General features: G+C 38.9%; 1 protein-coding gene across 5 annotated transcripts in view; it reads left to right on the top strand.

The window, feature by feature from the left end:
• The first annotated feature begins 489 nt into the window (after positions 1–489).
• Positions 490–17,761, top strand: part of raraa (retinoic acid receptor, alpha a) — a 102,403-nt gene continuing 85,131 nt past the window's right edge. For all 5 annotated transcript variants that reach the window (XM_057358164.1, XM_057358163.1, XM_057358162.1 and 2 more), the window contains exon 1: positions 490–697. The gene's annotated coding sequence lies outside the window, so the exon portion shown is untranslated. The remainder of the gene's footprint in view (positions 698–17,761) is intronic.

Here is a 17,761-nt window from a genome sequence, read left to right as displayed (position 1 = left end):
TTTTTAATGCTGCTTGAAGTACATTATTTAAAAATATGTTACATATCCATGCGACATTTCATTCAACACACCCAGAAACTCATAAACATGAAATCAACTCATTTAATTTGCAAAGTTTATTACAGCAATAATCTCAAGTTATTAAAGTAGTAGGCTGTAATTAAAAGAAATGAAGAAGGCATAAAATAAGTAATAAAAATGTATGATTACATACTTGGTGTGCATGAGCAGAAATGAGTGTTTATGGTGTCAAAATGTTCAGTTGCAATTTTCCTTTCATTTAACACATAAACTTATTAACGCTCTTTAAAACTTAAAACTTTTTTTCATAAAGCCTCCACATACACCAAACTGACCAAATGGTTAGCTTTGAGACCAACACAAATGTAAAAGTCCCTCTAGAAACGGTGATGAGTGTCACAGATGGAGCTGAGAGAGTTAACGGGACTTTGAGGAAACGGGGCGGGTTTATTCACTCGTGTTGGGTTTCACAGACACACAGTACACATGACTCTCCAATGGCCGCTGCCTTTCATGCGGATCAACGGTAACTAATACACATCTAAAAGCTCTGAATCTCACGATTATTCGGCTTTTCTGGATCGGACGGGGAACTTTATTCACGCGACGTCCTGAACGCATTGCATCTGCTGGAGGCGTCAGTGAGGCGGCGGGAGGGCGGAGTCAACAGGTTCAGGTATTTATCTTCATTTACTCTCACCTCACCTGGCTTCTTTAACGACGACTGCTGAGGAGTAACACACCGTTGAGTTGTTTTCTTCACAGACTAAACACAGACAGCATGACACCAAGTGTTTTGCAGTCCCGATAGTGGGAAACGATAAGAATAGCGCCAAAAAGTGAGCTTTGCAGTACACGAGATTGGATTGTGCGATTTATGACGCCGAAATATGCTGTCTAGGCAGGGAACTCTGTGGGGTTTGAAGCACTAGCCTCGGTGTTGCAAAAGTTTATTTAAAGCTTATTTTAATATTGTAGTTAAACGGGCATGTTTCGTAGTTAAGTGAGTGAAGCGGGAATTCACCGTTTGCTTTCGTGTGTACGTCCCGTTTGACACAGACCACATCTGTTTATACAAGCGAAAATATGTTAGTTGTAGAAGAATGTTTACCAAAATATATTGATGTATCAGTCGTATATTTTTCGTCCCAGCACTTTTTCATTTTCGCATATTCGATTTATAAGCTGTAGTTTGGTGAAGATGACTGACAGATACCTTTAAAACAGTGGTATGGAAGTGTAGGCTATTTTCATGATTTACTACAATATGTGTACCATGGCATCTTCACAGTACTTAGAGTACAAAAGTACTACTAAGTCAAATAACGTACATTACCTTGCTGAATATGTTGAAGGTTTTTTTAATTTGATTTCAATCATTGTTATCGTTTAATAAAAATGCATTTATTTTTTAGTGGCATCTCCCTTACGAAAATTAACCATGTTTTTTTGGTGCATTGATGACTTAGGGCAAAACCATGGTTTTACTACAGTAACCATCGTTTACTATGGTTTTTACAAAAAAACATGGTTTTCAAAACCATGGTTATTTTGTGAAAACCTTTGTTTTACTACAGTAGCCATGTTTTTTTTTTCAATTTTAACTGTAGTAAAACCATGGTAAATTTTCGTAAGGGAGTGGTCCCACAGGGATTGGGATTGACTGGATCCCACATTTTATTGCAAACAATAGCTGTATTTTGGTGATGGCTCTGGTTACCGTGGGAACATATTAAAAAGCAATATATTGAAAGCAATTGTGGTGTAACAATGGTCGAACGTTGCTTTGCACAGACTTAGTACATAGTTAAAGCTGAAAGGAGCTCAACAATGTACAGCAAGATGCAAATAAGTTAAGAATAAAACTACAGTCGGGTTTTTAAAAGGTTCATTTATTTTATTCATGAACTAAGTGAAATTTAGCAATAACATATGACCTATTAAAAATATCTTTAAGCTCTGATAAGCAATGGAATACCTTCTGTAGAAGCCACAGGTCAGTGTCTTGCTTGATTCCTGTTCAAAAACTGCACTACCCACAATCCTGAGGAGAAGAGCCTCCAATCAAGTCACTCCCGTAACTAAAAAAGCTACAACTTTTTGCAAGCTGCATCCAAATATACATTTATTTCTTAACGCTATTCCAGCATCTGTTGCTATATTCATGGCAACAACCAGTTAATCCATACACAAGTTAGCCTACACAAGCAGGGGGAGGGATATTTTAATATCTCGAGTTGACCGTAACCTGCATGTCTTTGGTCTCTGGGAGGAAACCGGAGTACCAGGAGTAAACCCATGCTGACACAGGGAGAACTTGGGACCGTTTTTCCTGTGAGGCAACAGTGCCAACGGGCCACAAAAATTGGACTAGTATGATATTAGTCGTATTAACACAAGTGTGTTAACTTGTGTATGGATTAACTGGTCGTCGCCATGAATATAGCAATAGATGCTGGAATAGCGGTAAGAAATAAATGTATATTTGGATGCAGCTTGCAAAAAGTTGTAGCTTTTTTAGTTACGGGAGGGACTTGATTTAAAGTGGATGTTACTTATTGACTGTCATCATGGAAGTGGGAATTGTGCCAGAGAAGTTCAGCAGTGCTCCTCCTCACTCTCACAGTATGAAGTGAATGATGGACCGCTGGGGAAAAAAATGTGCTTGAATGCACTGCAAGTCGCTTTGGATCAGAGCATCTGCCGCATAAATAAAAACGGTAATGTAAAAGAATTTACTAAGAACATCCTCATATTTATAACACTAAAAATATTATGCAATAATGTATTGGATAAAATATTTGGGACACAGTCTGTGAAAATTCTTCATTCATGTTTCAAAAATCTTGTTTGACGTATTTGTTCAGTGTTGGGGAGTAACTAGTTACATGTAACGGCGTTATGCAATTTAATTACAAAATAAAAGTAACTGTAATTCGTACAGGTACTGTGAAAAATATGTAATTAAATTACAGTTACTTACGAAAATGTTAAAAGGAGCCTTGGGTATAGAGAGATGTATGGCTTAATATATTAACAATGGCATTGACTTTATAAATGTGAAATAAAAAAACTGTCACAGTATTCATAAACTTTGAAAAAAATATTTTGACTTGGAGGCCGCCATTTTTTGTGTCAAAATCCGTGACGTCAAATGGTTGCAACCTAAACCCGTTCTCTTAACGCTACAGCGAAGCACACACGTTTTCCATATATAAAAGTAAAATATGAGACGTCAAACATAAGATCAGATATATAAATACACAGGGACAGTAGGTGGCGGTATGTCCTCTTGACACAAGCCAGCCTGTCTGCCATAAAAGAAGAATGCGTTCAGTAAGCGTCTGTTCAAGTTAAACGTGCATTAAATCATAGCTTTAAACTACCGTCTTTAAGACAGTTAAGACTATTTAAGACATCAGCATCCACTATTATCGTATACTTTATACATTATGAGAATATACTGATAAACACTATAATAAGATCGCTTGCGGTTTGGTTATTTATTCTGTATTAGAGCACACGTGAATATTAGCCCCCGTCAGCTAATGAGCGACAGAGAGAAGACAATAAGCTAAAGTCAAAATCTGGATAAAATGCATTTTATTATGGCTAAAAACATTGTGTATATATTAAATTCGCAATGATTTTGGTTATTAATATGTATGTTTGTATTGTTTCTGACCAACAATATTAAAATGTATGAAAATACACTAAATAGCGTCTTTATTTTCTTCAACCAATTTACGTCATCGAAAAAGAACATGGCGGCCTCCTTAGGTTAAAATGAGCAATACATTTAGGTTTTTTTTAAAGAAATAAAATATTTGATGGGTTTCTAACGACAAATGCAAGTAGTGTAAGGCTATTACAACGTATTAAGTTATACATCTCTCTATACCCTGAGTTCCCTTTAATGAGGGCATTACATCTGAATATTTTCTGTTTGCCTCCTGCCAAGGCCGTTTAGTAAAGCCATGCTATTCTGATGCTTTTGATTCGCTTTTCATTTTAGACGCCACGTCTGCCAATCACATCAGTCCCCACTGCTTCTGAAAGCTACGACCAGTCTGAGAATTGACGCCTGCCTGGTGAGCGATAAAAAGGCGTTCCACTGCAATTAAAAAAAAACTTCATTCAGAAATCTGATATGTGCGGAACTATAGACGCCTTTACTGTTAGTAAACATTGTGGCGCGTTTTTGTGGAGGCAGAAAGATCCCCCTGACCGCATTACTAATGCTAGGTAGCACGTTTTGTTTTCTTGCTTTTTAACAATGACTAGAAAAAATCAGATTAAATTGTAACATGTGAGGTCACTCACTGTCTAGGACCGCGATTGTTTTTGAAAAGTTAACTTTATCGCCATGAACCTGGCTGACCTGTACGTGCTCACTCAATGGATCCAGAGAGAACTGACATGATTACCTCCAGTTAAGTGACATCTACACCTACCAGACAGAGAAACCAAGCGTGTATAGTAAAGATAAAGAGCGTATACATCTATAGATGCCTGTGTGTACTAACAGTGGCAAACGTTAGCAAATGCATTTACTTGAACACAAACCTGACACATAACATCACTGTTCCCTCTGGCTTTATACTAATGCGCTTTTGACAACTAAAGAAGAGATGACAAACACTTTCCTTTATGTTTAGTTTCTGGCCGATAGTTAACTGCTAGTTCTATAACTAACAAAGTTAGCAGGCATACCCTATGCGTTCAAAAGTTATCGCTACATGAAAAATAACATTTTCTGATTTGGGAATACGTGAGATATTTTTAGACACAAAAGACAGTAGTTTTTAATCTTAAGTGTTTTGAAGTGAAACGCGGGAATGTTTGATGATCGTTTCTGTTCAGTCCGCTGGTTTTATTTTGTTTAACTACAGCTGTTGTCCGTGTTTTTGTTTGGCAATGGCAGCAGGTATGTGTTAAAATATCAAATTGGAGACTGTATTCTGTCGATTGTGGCACTAAACAACACAACAAGATGATATTTTAAACTCCTTATGCAGACGAATCTAAACTGGTTTGTATTGGCCGCCTCCAGTTTTCCCTTTGGTTTGCCTCCAGCTAATGCCGTGACTTAAGCGTGATGTCGCCGTAAAGGGGTCTATAACAGTCCAGTGCAAAATATCTTTGTTATTAAAATTCTTTCGACATCGAAGGCTTCAATGCCGAACCTTTCATTTAATAAAAGCAAACAGTTTTGTCGTTATTGTGAGTGTAAACAAATTAAAGTAGACCCTTTTGTTTAGAATGATGTTGATGTATTACTCGTTACTGTATGATAAAAATGATGGAGTATTTTAAGTCCAATTAGATGCTATGTGGAGAAATCCACCAAAATGCGCCATCATCATTAAATAATGTAGGATTAGAAAAGCCAGTGACTAATCCCGCCTGCTACACAACGCTAATGTAATCGTATTTTAGCTCTGTATTGCTTGGTTCATGTCCAGTTTATTTAACGATGTTCATCTCCATTCATAACAAATTCCACGGATTTCCATTGACAACTATACACACTCAACGTGAGCGCATTACTACGCTTCGCTGTTTGCTATGACGGCTATTTTGATCCTGAAGATGAACAATTTGATATTTGAGATATGAAAACTAACCGCTCATGAGTTCAGGAAACATCATATCTGTCTATTACTTGAGACAGCGCTGGATCATTTCAAATCCACAGCAAGAACAAACGATTCATCACAAGAACATATTAACACAAGACCAATTATTTTCCTTTAAAGGGGTCATATGGCGGAAGTACGTGTTTTTCTGTGTCTTTGGTGCGTTATAAGTTGCTCATGCATGTATTAGACGTGTAAAATTGCACAAATGAAAGTGTGGGAACAAAAGAGTCATTCTATCTAAAAGCGAATGCTCAACCAGACTTGCCTGAAACGCCTCGTGTAACCACACCCCCACAAATCTACGTAACTTCGTAACATGATTTGATTAAGACCGCCCAAATCTAGTTAAGGTGGGCGTAATTGTAAATCTCATTGTATCGCCTGTCAGTACAATTGCTTTGGAACCTGATGTTCCGAATATGGTAAGAGGCGTTACATTTCCGTGAAATGCTTGCAGTATTTGACCGATCACTACGCACTGGTGAATTGGCCAGTCATAGCGCACCTCGCTTTTCAGAGCCATGAGCTTTGTAAAAAATCAGCGCCTTTCAGAGAGGCGGGGCTAAGAGGAGATACAAACATGCACGGTATGTGGAAAATACAGCGTTTTTTAAACTTTAAATGGTGTTTACACATTGCGTTACATCTAAAACAAACAATAATATTCGTTTTAGCCGTGCAATATGACTCCTTTAATGTACAACACTATAAAAATAAAATATATACTTTTTTATATAAAATAACATGCAGTTGTTTCAAATGATTTCAGTTTTCAGTTCAGCCTGGTGTATTCAAACAGGCTCTCTACCTAGCACTAATCTATAACAAAGCTTTTCTGTAGGCTCTGCCTCTTTTTAAATGACGATCAGAACCAGTTTGTCACCTGCAGTTAAACGCATAGACAGGTAGCATTTTAAGACTTATTTTCACACTTATATTTGCGTATCGTATCTTCTCGAGGGTTTGAAACTTTTCCTATGAGGAATGTTATCTTCAAGCGCTACCTTGTGGACAAATCACTCTATATTAGTTTATCGTTTATTATAATCTTAATTCAACTGATGAAGGGTTTTGAAAGTCTGATACTACTCAGTATTGAGTACTACTGTAAGGTTAACCCCGCCAGGTTTAAATATTTGAAAATTATGAACAGTTCTCACATATTCGTGAGAAATTTCGAAAAGTAATCGAATGTTATCAGTTACTTTACTTTTATAAAGTAATTAAATAGTTACACTACTCATTACATTTAAAAAACGTGTCATCTGTAACCTATTACATTTCCGAAGTAATCTTCCCAACACTGTATTTGTTCTATTGAGTATACTGGATGTTTGTTGAAATCACTGTAGCTGAATTTTATAAAACACAATTAGCAGTTATTCTGCAGAGGTTTTGCAGAAGGAAACTGGTATCATGAAAACTTGGTTTCTGCTGCAGGTCATTAAATCAAGGGCCAACACACTTTTCCAACACGCTGTACTGCATGTGTACTGCAACGCTAAGCGTTCCCTCGTTTCAAATAACTCTTGTGTTCTTGATGTTTTGGCCGGTGTTTCAATGTTAAACAGCTGTATTGTGTGTGTTGACATGCAACAACAACGCAAACAATGTTCAGTACAACACACAGGTAACGGGAAACATGGCCCAGCATTGTAATAGCGTAATAGAATATTTAGCTGTGTTTGTTTGTCGTTGCTTGATGTTCCAAAATGACGCACGTTCAGCTCTTTCTTTGCTTCTTGATGAGAGGAGACCTCTTGCTGATGAGTAAGGCCATGTCAGCACGGCATGGAAAAAGCGTCCTGGCATTAAGAACTTGATAGTGACTCAACATCTCCTGGCAAATTATATTTCATTATTTTCAACTGCCTCGTTTTGGAGATATTGTTTTACTTATTTTTGCATAGCATGACCATATGTGGATTGTTTTGCAAATGAAATTAGAGAATTGTCAGCTATGGTGGATTGTAATATGGTTTCTGTTATTTTAGGGTGTCACGGTTATCATTGTGGACATCATATACCTCATCAAAGCTTTTAGGATGATGACGTCACTTAAAAACTATTCTTTTGTTATTTGACATTTACTCAACGGTTTCGCTTTTTTGAAATTATGTCATCTACTCACTCTCATTGTTCCAAACTCCTATGGCTTCCTTTCTTCCTGTGTCACACATTTAATTCAACTGCGTGCGAACGTGACTGGATTAGTATCGAGATTGTCAGTGATCTTGTTATATGCTCAGGTCAGCATGTGTCATCTACTGTCAGCAGAGATTATTTCTTTGTTTTACCGTAGTGTAAAGGTACCATTTAAAATCTGTGTTTTTTATTGACTTTTTTACATTCTTTTCCCACAGTTTACTGTGCAGAAACCGCTAAAAGAAAGCCATGCGTAGGTTGACTTCCCTCAAATATACTCAAGTATGTAAACACAACGGCTTCTAGCTACGCAAACATAATTTCACGTATCATTGCCTTTTGAAATGTGTTGCATATTTCAATTGCAATTCATAATGTAATATAAGGATGTTAAATTAAATTCCGGACAAATAATATTTTTTTTCATATGTACCCCACAGCTTTAGATTTGTATTTAAATCATTGACAAGTAGTGCTGATGAGGCAGAGAAGCACCCTGGACATGTGGCCAGTCCATCACAATGGGAAACAGCAATGGCACATAAATGAAACTAGTCACATTTAATACTTTGTTGCATGTCATTTGCAGGCAATACATGCTTAAAATTCCCAACCTACAGTTTAGACATCAGCAGGTGCTGGGTATCTTCTTTGGTGATGCTTGTTTCGGGAGCAAGTCTCCTTGAACCTTACGAAAATTAACCATGGTTTTACTACAGTTAAAACCAAAAAAACATGGTTACTATTAGGGCTGTGTATCGCCAACAACTTCACGATACGATATGCATCCCGATACAAGGCTATGATGCGATACGGGCACATTTTTTATTACATTTCTCATATGACAGAATAGATTTAGAGCAAAATATACTTGCAGAAAATTGCCATTCATAACTACTTTTCAGTTAATCTTACAAATCAATGCATAAAGTAGTTTTGAGAATGAGTATAAACTTGCAGAAGATCAAGTCCTTATACAGAGACCCTTGTTTGTAAAACAGGGTTTCTAGGCTACATCATACGTATGCATGTTTTATACTAATTTTTTGCTCTTCACTTTCTATTACACGCACATACTGTGGCTCTTCCACATCTACTGTATTATGAGCAACCGGCACGTCACTACATCTCTCCAGCGGCGGGAGTTTCATTGATTTTAATTGATTTAATTGTTTTATAGTGGATAAGGCAGAAGCAGCGCTGCGTTGTGTGTGTTGAATTAGCACCTACATGACACTAACTTTACACTTTGCCATAAACGCAAACATTTTTGTGAATTATACGTTCACGTATACTGCTCTCACGGATGCAGAGAGAAGGTAAGAGAGCGCGCTCTTAAACTTTCTCTTTATGATGGTGAAACTTTACAGTTAATCCACAGGTCACATAAAATCGTGAGGGGCGATCCATATGGAACACGGATTAACTCCGATCAGATCCTTTACACCACTAATAATTGTTACACAAAATGTTTTGCATAATAATTGGTTAATTTCAAAAGTGCTGCAGAATCGATGTATCGCCATATCTATATTTTGAACACAGCCCTAGTTATTATAGTAAATCCATGGTTACCACAATATTACCATGGTTTTGCAAACCATGATTTTCAAACACCATACGTAGTTAAAACATGGTTGCTATGGTAAAACCATGATTTTACCAGTAGTAATCAATGCACCAAAAAACACGGTCACTACACTTTTGCCACAAAAACAAAGGCTAATTTTCATAAGGGAATCTTTTCTTCAGCATATCGAAATCATGCTCCATTCTGCTCAGATGAGGTGACTGACTTGGCCAGGCAATTTCCCTTCCTCAGTTTTAAAAATAATTATTTGTTATTTAAAATGCGCCAAACCATATATATTAATTTGCAGCTGTACATTGTTAATAAAGATGACTGAGTAAAGTAAAATAAATGTTTTCTAAATGAAACAGGACCCTCCATAATATTTGGGGCAAAGAACCAAAGTGCATAAAAAAATCCACTACATGGCTACTTTTGATTGCTTTTCAATGAAGAAAGATGCTCTCTGCTTGCAATTTCCCCCAAAATATTTAATAACCAAGCATGCAAAGGATGCAGAATCCACAGTATAGTATTTTGTAAAAGATCGGTGGTTTCTGCAGAAATATTCAGAGCTTTTTGTGTGAAGTGTTTGTCGTTTCATAATGCGTACCATTGCACATGCTTGGTGTTTAATGTGTGCAATGCAGTATGCGTTAAACTGTAGGCTAGGAATCGTTTCTAGGTGAAGCAACAGTGGGTAATGCTGGAGTGATTTTATTGCCTGAAGCTTTGACGCAGCGCTCAATGCCTCCGGAGAGCACGAGAGTGTGGGAAGAGACGGAGAAGATGGAGAAAAAGCAGGAATCGGAGCAGGGATTGTGAAGTTAAACCATCATGATGCCTGGAGCAGATAAAGGCACAGACAGCTCTGTGCGGGTTACTGAGCGAATACTGAGGATCACACACACATCCTGAGAAAAAGTCTTTTTCTTTAACACACCAGCGTTTTATCTTTCTTCTTGCCTTGATGGTATTAGATAATCTCCACGTGTCAGACGGGGCCAAGCTGTGTGCTCATGGGAGCAAGAAAGAGTTAGTGAGGGGTAAAATGAAAAGCTAGCTTGGAAAAGAGAGAGAAGACCGTAAGGTATTATTTTACACATGACAGTGGAGTTGCATGCAGTTGTGTCTATATGTAATAGGCGTGTTAGACAGTTTCCGTCTAAGGCGATGTTAGAAAGATGAAAGTTGATGTGAGCGACATTAGTGACAGTTGTGCAAAGTCAACTTTATGCATGAGCATTGAGCTCACCTGATCTGCCTTCTGGTACCGGAGGAAACCAATAGCATGAAGAGCCTGCAGAGCGTAAAACTACACAGCAAATACAAATATTAGGTTAAAAATGTGGATCTGTGTAATGCGTCCCTATGGGATGTTATTATTAGGGTTGGGTACCGTTCACTTTTTAGCCGGTACCGTACCGGTACCAAAACGGTACCTGGAATTCGGTACCGGTACCAAACGGTACCTTTTTTCAGTACTTTACTTTATTTATTTCAGTGAAAAAAAGTCCAAACCTCTCAATTCAAACATTTTGTTGAAATTTTACACAAAGACTATAGAAATAACTATTACAACCAGCTTATTCTATTTCCTCCTCACACACATAATCATTTATTCATGCAGTGTGATAATTTACCTAAACCATGAGTCCTCCACCATTAACAGACCATTAGATAATATAGAAAAACAAAACTTGTCTACAAAAATATTTTTAACAGCATCATTACTGAAAATAACAGATTGATTTGTAATATACATTTTTAACAGAGATACTGAAAGAATTACATATAAATATATAATGTTGATCATACAATAATACATGATGTAAATGTGCATCAGTCTCCTTCGGCGCTGTTCACAGCTTTAAACTGCACCTTGGCCTCACTCACCTCTTTCCATCCACTGCTCTAATCTGTCACTAATAACTTTGTTTCAGGACTTCATGAGATGATTTTATTCATTGGTGGACAGAAAACACAAAGCGCCTTAACAAACTTAAATGTTCAGCGCAGTGTTATGTGTGTGCGTGCCGGCTGCGTCTGAGCGCGCACTTCCTTAACGCGACTGTATACTTAATTTTCTGAACAAGAGCAAGTGAAATAAATAATATAAATATGATAACCATATGTAGAGTCGAGTGTTTATTTTCATTTTGTACGTTGATAAGGACAGCCTGCTTTATTAGCGGTTTTAGTTTCGCTTTGCGTGAAGTAAAATGTTCTCTCTCTCTCTCTCTCTCTCTCTCTCTCTCTCTCTCTCTCTCTCGTACCTGCTCACGCGCAGTACCCGATACGTTCTCAAGTACCGAAATCTGGTTCAAACCGATTGATTTAATGTGAATCGATACTCGGTAGTACCGACGTAATTCGGTCGGTGCCCTTAAAAGTACCGAGTCCGGTACCCAACCCTACTTATTATACGGCATAATTTTGGTGCCGACCTTTGGGAGTTTATGTGCGATGTCTAGAAAGCCTATATTTAAAGCAACACTTTATAGTTTTTTCGATGTAAAAATTAATATCTCTTAAATTATTTCAGTGGCAGAACAACTCTTAACTGGACGAATTCTACTCACGCTGCTACCTGAGCAGCCTCAGAGCAGCTACAAGCACACTCTGTAAATTCTGTGTTCGGGTCGGTACACACAGCCCCGCCCATCCCCTGCCTACGGAAGAGTGCGAAATGGTTTCCAAAGAATGCATTCGCCGGTTTCATCAGTTTAGTCAACAAATGCATGTGTATTGCGCTGCCCACGGGGAAGCTTATACAGCAACATTATTTACGGCACTTGTAACAGACAATTGCGCTTAACAACCACATGGGGGAGCCGTGAGCAGAAGTCCAATAATGTCGCTTTAAAGGTGTGCTGAACTGGCCGTTTTTATTATTTTATACTGTTGTCTGAGGTCTACTTATGACGTTCGAGGGTGTTTACATTCGAAAACATCAAAATCAATAAGTAATAGGCTATTTTCTACCTGGGTTTTGAGGCCGTCTCGACAAACGTACTTAAAAATAAACTTCAACCACGCATTCCTAATATCAGAATCCAAAGGAAGCAACTGTGTTCTTCCGCAACCAGGCGCTGCACAATGTTGCATGTTTGTTGCTTGGTTGCTCTAAATAAAAATAACAGTGAAACAAGTCCTCACTTTTGCACATATGACACAGAGCTAGCCGCCCTGGAGAGCCCAACGCCAAAGTGACAGGGTTGCCAGATCTTCACTGAAAAAATAAGCAAATAAAGACAAGACAAAAACAAACCTTAAAATGCAAATTGTTTATATATTTTATAAGACTTCTGCAAAAATCTGCAACAGACCATTTATTAAGACTTAAGTGCCGAAGCTTTTTGATCTAAGACCAAACAACAAGCATAAAAGCGCTTATTAATAACAAACATGGCAACACAGCAAAAGAGTGCTGTGTGATGTAGCCTTCCGAGCATAAACACAACACAGCAGTTTAGTTTAAACTGACAGACAAAACAAATCTTTAGCCGAAAAATATGTCGCTATGGTTACCAGTTTGTCAATCATCACAAATGCGGGAGTGTGTACTATGTGTAACTAAAGTCATTCGCGAACCAGTGGGCGGGGCTAGAGAAGTAGTCGTTAATATTTTTCTGTGGAGGCGGTGTGTAACCTATCTATGACACAGATAGGTGCATTCCAGGACCTGGCGTTCTGAGCCTGGTGTCAGTAACAGTTGTAATTTCAGTAACAAGGGCGTTTTCAGTTCTGACACTTACAGGATGTTTGCTTGAATACGATTCCCTCTTATATAACACAAGCTCGGGGCGAAATTGAGGTCTTAATTCATTGCCCTTTTAAGTTTAGGAACAGTGTGTGTGTGTGTGTGTGCGTGTGCGTGTGCGTGTGTGTGTGTGTTTAAGAAAATTCTTCATACGGATTTTCTATTATTGGTGTTTCCCACAGATTTTATTGGACCTACAGGAAAAAAGTTACTTTGGAAGGCAGTCAAATCTTATATAATAGGGTGGAGCAGAAAATGCATGGAAATGCGGCGAAGCAAAGAGAAAATAACACAGGCTGCTCTGTGGAGGACGTCCTGCCTTCCAGTACAAAGAGCCAATCTGAAAATCTGTGGTGAGATGCTTGCCAAACATTAGCTGAAAATACATTGAAGATGTTTTTAGCGCGGTTTGAGCATAAGAAATATACGCTTTGGTACAGTAGATGTCAGCTTTAAGTTTTGGTTGGAAATGTGTCATTTATGTCGTCCCCCATTCAAGTAGATTGGACTTTGGTCTTCTTATGACTTGAAAGATGCTGTGTGTAATTTTTTTGGAGGATCTATTGACAGAAAGGCAATATAATCTACATAACTATGCACCACAATACATTAAAATTGCTCATATCAGTGCAGAACAATACAGTAAGCGACTGTTACAGTACGCTAACATCATACACACTGTAATTAACCAGCAGACCGTAAAATGCAGACAAGCTCTCAGGTTGCATTACGATGTAATTACATGTCACACAGCCCTGGGTGCTTCGCTATAAAAAGAAAGCCAAGCCAGTCCGTTCCCTAATTGAACCTGATAACATTTTCAGAGAAAAGAGGCCTTATTGTGATCAGCAAAATTCCCCTCTCCCCTCCCTGAGCCGCTGGTATCAGATTCTCCGGCGGTGGCTCTAGAGCTCAGACCCACACCAGGCCTTAACCCCATGTGCCCTGCTGGTCTGGTCTAATATTATCCCTAAACTTTAGCCCTGACATAACCTCAGCGTGCTCTATAATCTGACACACTGTGATTAGACAAGTGGTCCGTCTGGGGCTGAGACTGTGCATGCTGTATGGTACATACTGTACATCTGGATATGGATCATGCTTGCATAGATGTTTCAGATCGTGAGCTCAATCTAAAGTCCACGTTCCAGATAGCTGTTGTCTGTTTCCATTACACTGCTCCTCCTTTCTCTGTTTTCCTCTCCGACTTTCTTCCTTAGCTCTCTTCCTCTCTCGCCCTCGTCGCTCGGCACTCTGGGACATGCTGTTGATATTTGAGTTGGAGTAGAGCCGGGCGGTACTGTACAGCTCCACTGTACCGTTAACCCCTTCCTGCCCTCTCTAGCCTCAAACACGACGCAGAAAACAGAGATTCTTTTCCGACAGTTTGATGCTATTTCGCCAGACTCTCTTTAAAAAAGCCCGCAAGATGGTGAAGATGTTTGCTGTTGCCTGCACCGCTGAATTCCAGCACGCTCTACGTGTTGAGCTTCGGTCGCGGAGGGAGCGTGGCTGCATTCTTGCGGTCAGTCGTGTGGTGTTCTCCAATGGGATGGGCAGACGTATGGAGTCACACTCGGTTAAAAACACATGGGTGCTCACCGCTGCTCTTAACTTTACTGTCAGGCAGGACAACTGCCGCCCACTTAAGAGGTCATGGTGGATGTGTTGTTGTACCGGGGCCTCTGGTTGGGTTTTTGTACGTTCTATTTTTAAAGGAACGTTCCAGTTAAAAGCTATCTATCATATACGCTTTTATCCAAAGCATTCAAAGTACAGTCTGCGTATGTGTTTCCGTGGCTGACGTCACGCACTTCCAGTTGAGCTACAGGAACACGTGCTATCAAGAGCGTTTGTTGCATAATGTCGAAATCCAGAGATAATAATTTCTTGTTTTTTCTTGTGCAACAAAAAAGTTACTGAAATTGTTAATATTTTGAAGATAAATGTATTTCAGTTTTATTTTTTAATTTTGTTCAGAATACAGTGATGAGTATCGTATCGTGAACTTAGCATCGAGATATGTACCGAATCGTGTATCATTACACCCCTAGTTTCAATGGGAAAAGCTAATGGTTCGTAATGGTATTTTAAAGGAAACCAGTAGAATTTCTATGATTGTTTCTATAATTGTTTTTTTTTTCTTCAGCAGGGGAAATAATTAAACTGAATACTAGCATAATTTTTATTATACACAGTAAGTAATATTTTGACCCTTGTGTATTTAACATTTATTTTATCTACCCTAGCTGCGCAAATTAGCAACTTATGAATCAGTATATTGATATTGTTATAAGGTGCGGAGTATAAACTTCAGCAGTTCACACACCCAAAATGTTTAAAATATTTTACTTTTCAATGGTGCTTGCAAGGATGCATACGCTTATATTATTCGTTTTGTGTTTGATGTTGTCGACGTGGTAATTTCATTTGCATTTCGGCGTATGGCCTCTTCTTTATTGTCTATGCAAATGGAACCCTAATATCGTGCCAATTACGAGTCAACATTAATCAGGCGTGCCCGTTCAGCGAAGATGCACGTAATATGCAAATTTCAGTAAACAAACAACACATAAAGCTGTCTGGCCACAGGCCAATCATATTTCCCTATAATTACCAATACACATGAGCTATTGAGATGTCTGTCGTCATTTTTCAAGCTGCCGGTTGTTCTTGTCAAACCTGTGGCGGTTCTCAGGTTGCCGCGCAGATGCATCAGGACCTTGCGCTCTGATTGATTAATTGTGCTGGGATGGCGAGGAAACCAATGAAAACAAAACTCGGTCCATAGACACCTCCAACATATTAATGAATACCAGCACCGGTCTCTCACTGAAATTACGTGAGTAAATTGACCAGAACAAGATGGATGTGGTGCTGTAAATGACTCGAGCACCGCTCTCTGCTTGGTGTCGGCACAGCAGTGATTAGAACACGCCCATGCGCGGCCCCTCCTCTTCACTGGAGCCCGCAGATGAACAGAGACCCCGCAGGGCCTGGCCACATCCAGAACCTAATGAAAGGGGTGAAGCTTAATGCAGAACGATTAATGTGGTCTTTTTTAATAAAAAGTTAATTAACCGTTTCATTAACATTTCTTTAACGGTTTTCAAACGCTAAAATATTCAATGTACACTCCAGAGTCACGTTAAGTGCCTTTGTCATTACTAACAGTGCACTTAAAGTGATAGTACTTAAAGTGTTGCCCAAAAATGAAAATTCTGTCATCATTTGCCCCCCCCCTTTGTCATTTCGAACCTGTATATGACAAAAGAAGATATTTTGAAGAATGTTGGTAACCAAACACAAAACTAATGCAAGTGAATGGGTAACTCTGTTGTTCGGTTACCAACATTCTTCAAAATATCTTCTTTTGGGTTTTGCAGAAGAAAGAGTCACACACAGGTTTAAAATGACATGAGGGTGAGTAAATGATGACAAAATTAAAATTTTGGGTGAACTATCACTTTAAGATTTATTGTCACCTGTGGACAGGAATCAACACCCAGCCTGAATGGTATAGTATGAAACTGGTGTTCTTTATGGACCGAGATTTTGGCATTTTGGGCATTGCACACATTGGAACAGACCATCCCGGTGTCATACCAGATCATCCCATGTCTTGATTTTCTTTCTCCTGCAAGAGAAATCTAAAAGTCAGACCAAAACAAGAGATTCGATGCCTTGGGATGTGGAAAGTTGGCTGAAGTTCAGTATAAGGTATAATTCAGACGTTACGTTCCCTCTGTGTTATAAAAACAGATATATCAAGCTTTCTATTAAAGTGTCAAAGCACTCATTTCAGGAGCAGAATATATCATCATCACCATGACTACATTGTCTCAGGTGCACTGATTTAATGATGGAGAGTATGTCAATGCTTGTCACGCCTCTTCATTTTTAACCCAATTAATTGAAGCATAATATTATAGAAATGAAGTTAGGGAAAATAACTGTTTTCTCAAGTTGCAAAGGACATAATAAGCCACTCGTATTGCTGACATTTGTCACCATCGAACTGGATAAACCACTGAAAATTCCTGGCGAAGGAGACGAGGACAGAAATAGAGAGCAAGTCATTTTGTCCTTCACTGGGAGCTTTTTAAAAAACGACTTCCTTTTAATGGAGCAAAATCAATGCACGGGAAAGCCAGCTCCAGCGTCAAGCTCACTCATGTGAAAATGTGTCAGAAAATGTATCACTCCCTGATGTTTGGTACTCCCACCACACGCATTTCAATAGTGCCTTCATCAAATTCCCTGCCATAATTCATTTTTAATCTCCCATTAACTCTGCCGCCTGACGCACAGTTCCAAAAGAAACCACAGGAACCCACATGAAGTCTCGCAAATCTATCCTGACAAATTGCTGTTGGAAGTTTGGCACAATAGAAGAAGTGTTGTTTTTCTCTCAGTCTTTGTCTCAAGCTGACAATCTCCTGCGGTCACGCTCCGTGTTTGTTGTATCCGTGGCATTTTGCGAGGTTTCCTTCATCTTCCTCCGCAACGTTAGCTGTGGTTTGCGTGTTTCCGGTCCCGAGCCGCTTATCTGACGCGCGGGCACAACGGCATCTTCTGTAGTAGCTCCCGAACATAAAAACCCACCTCATATCTCGTCGC

Source organism: Triplophysa rosa, linkage group LG18, assembly GCF_024868665.1.
Source record: "Triplophysa rosa linkage group LG18, Trosa_1v2, whole genome shotgun sequence".
NCBI classification, from domain to species: domain Eukaryota; kingdom Metazoa; phylum Chordata; class Actinopteri; order Cypriniformes; family Nemacheilidae; genus Triplophysa; species Triplophysa rosa.
This window is presented reverse-complemented; position numbering and strand designations above follow the sequence as displayed.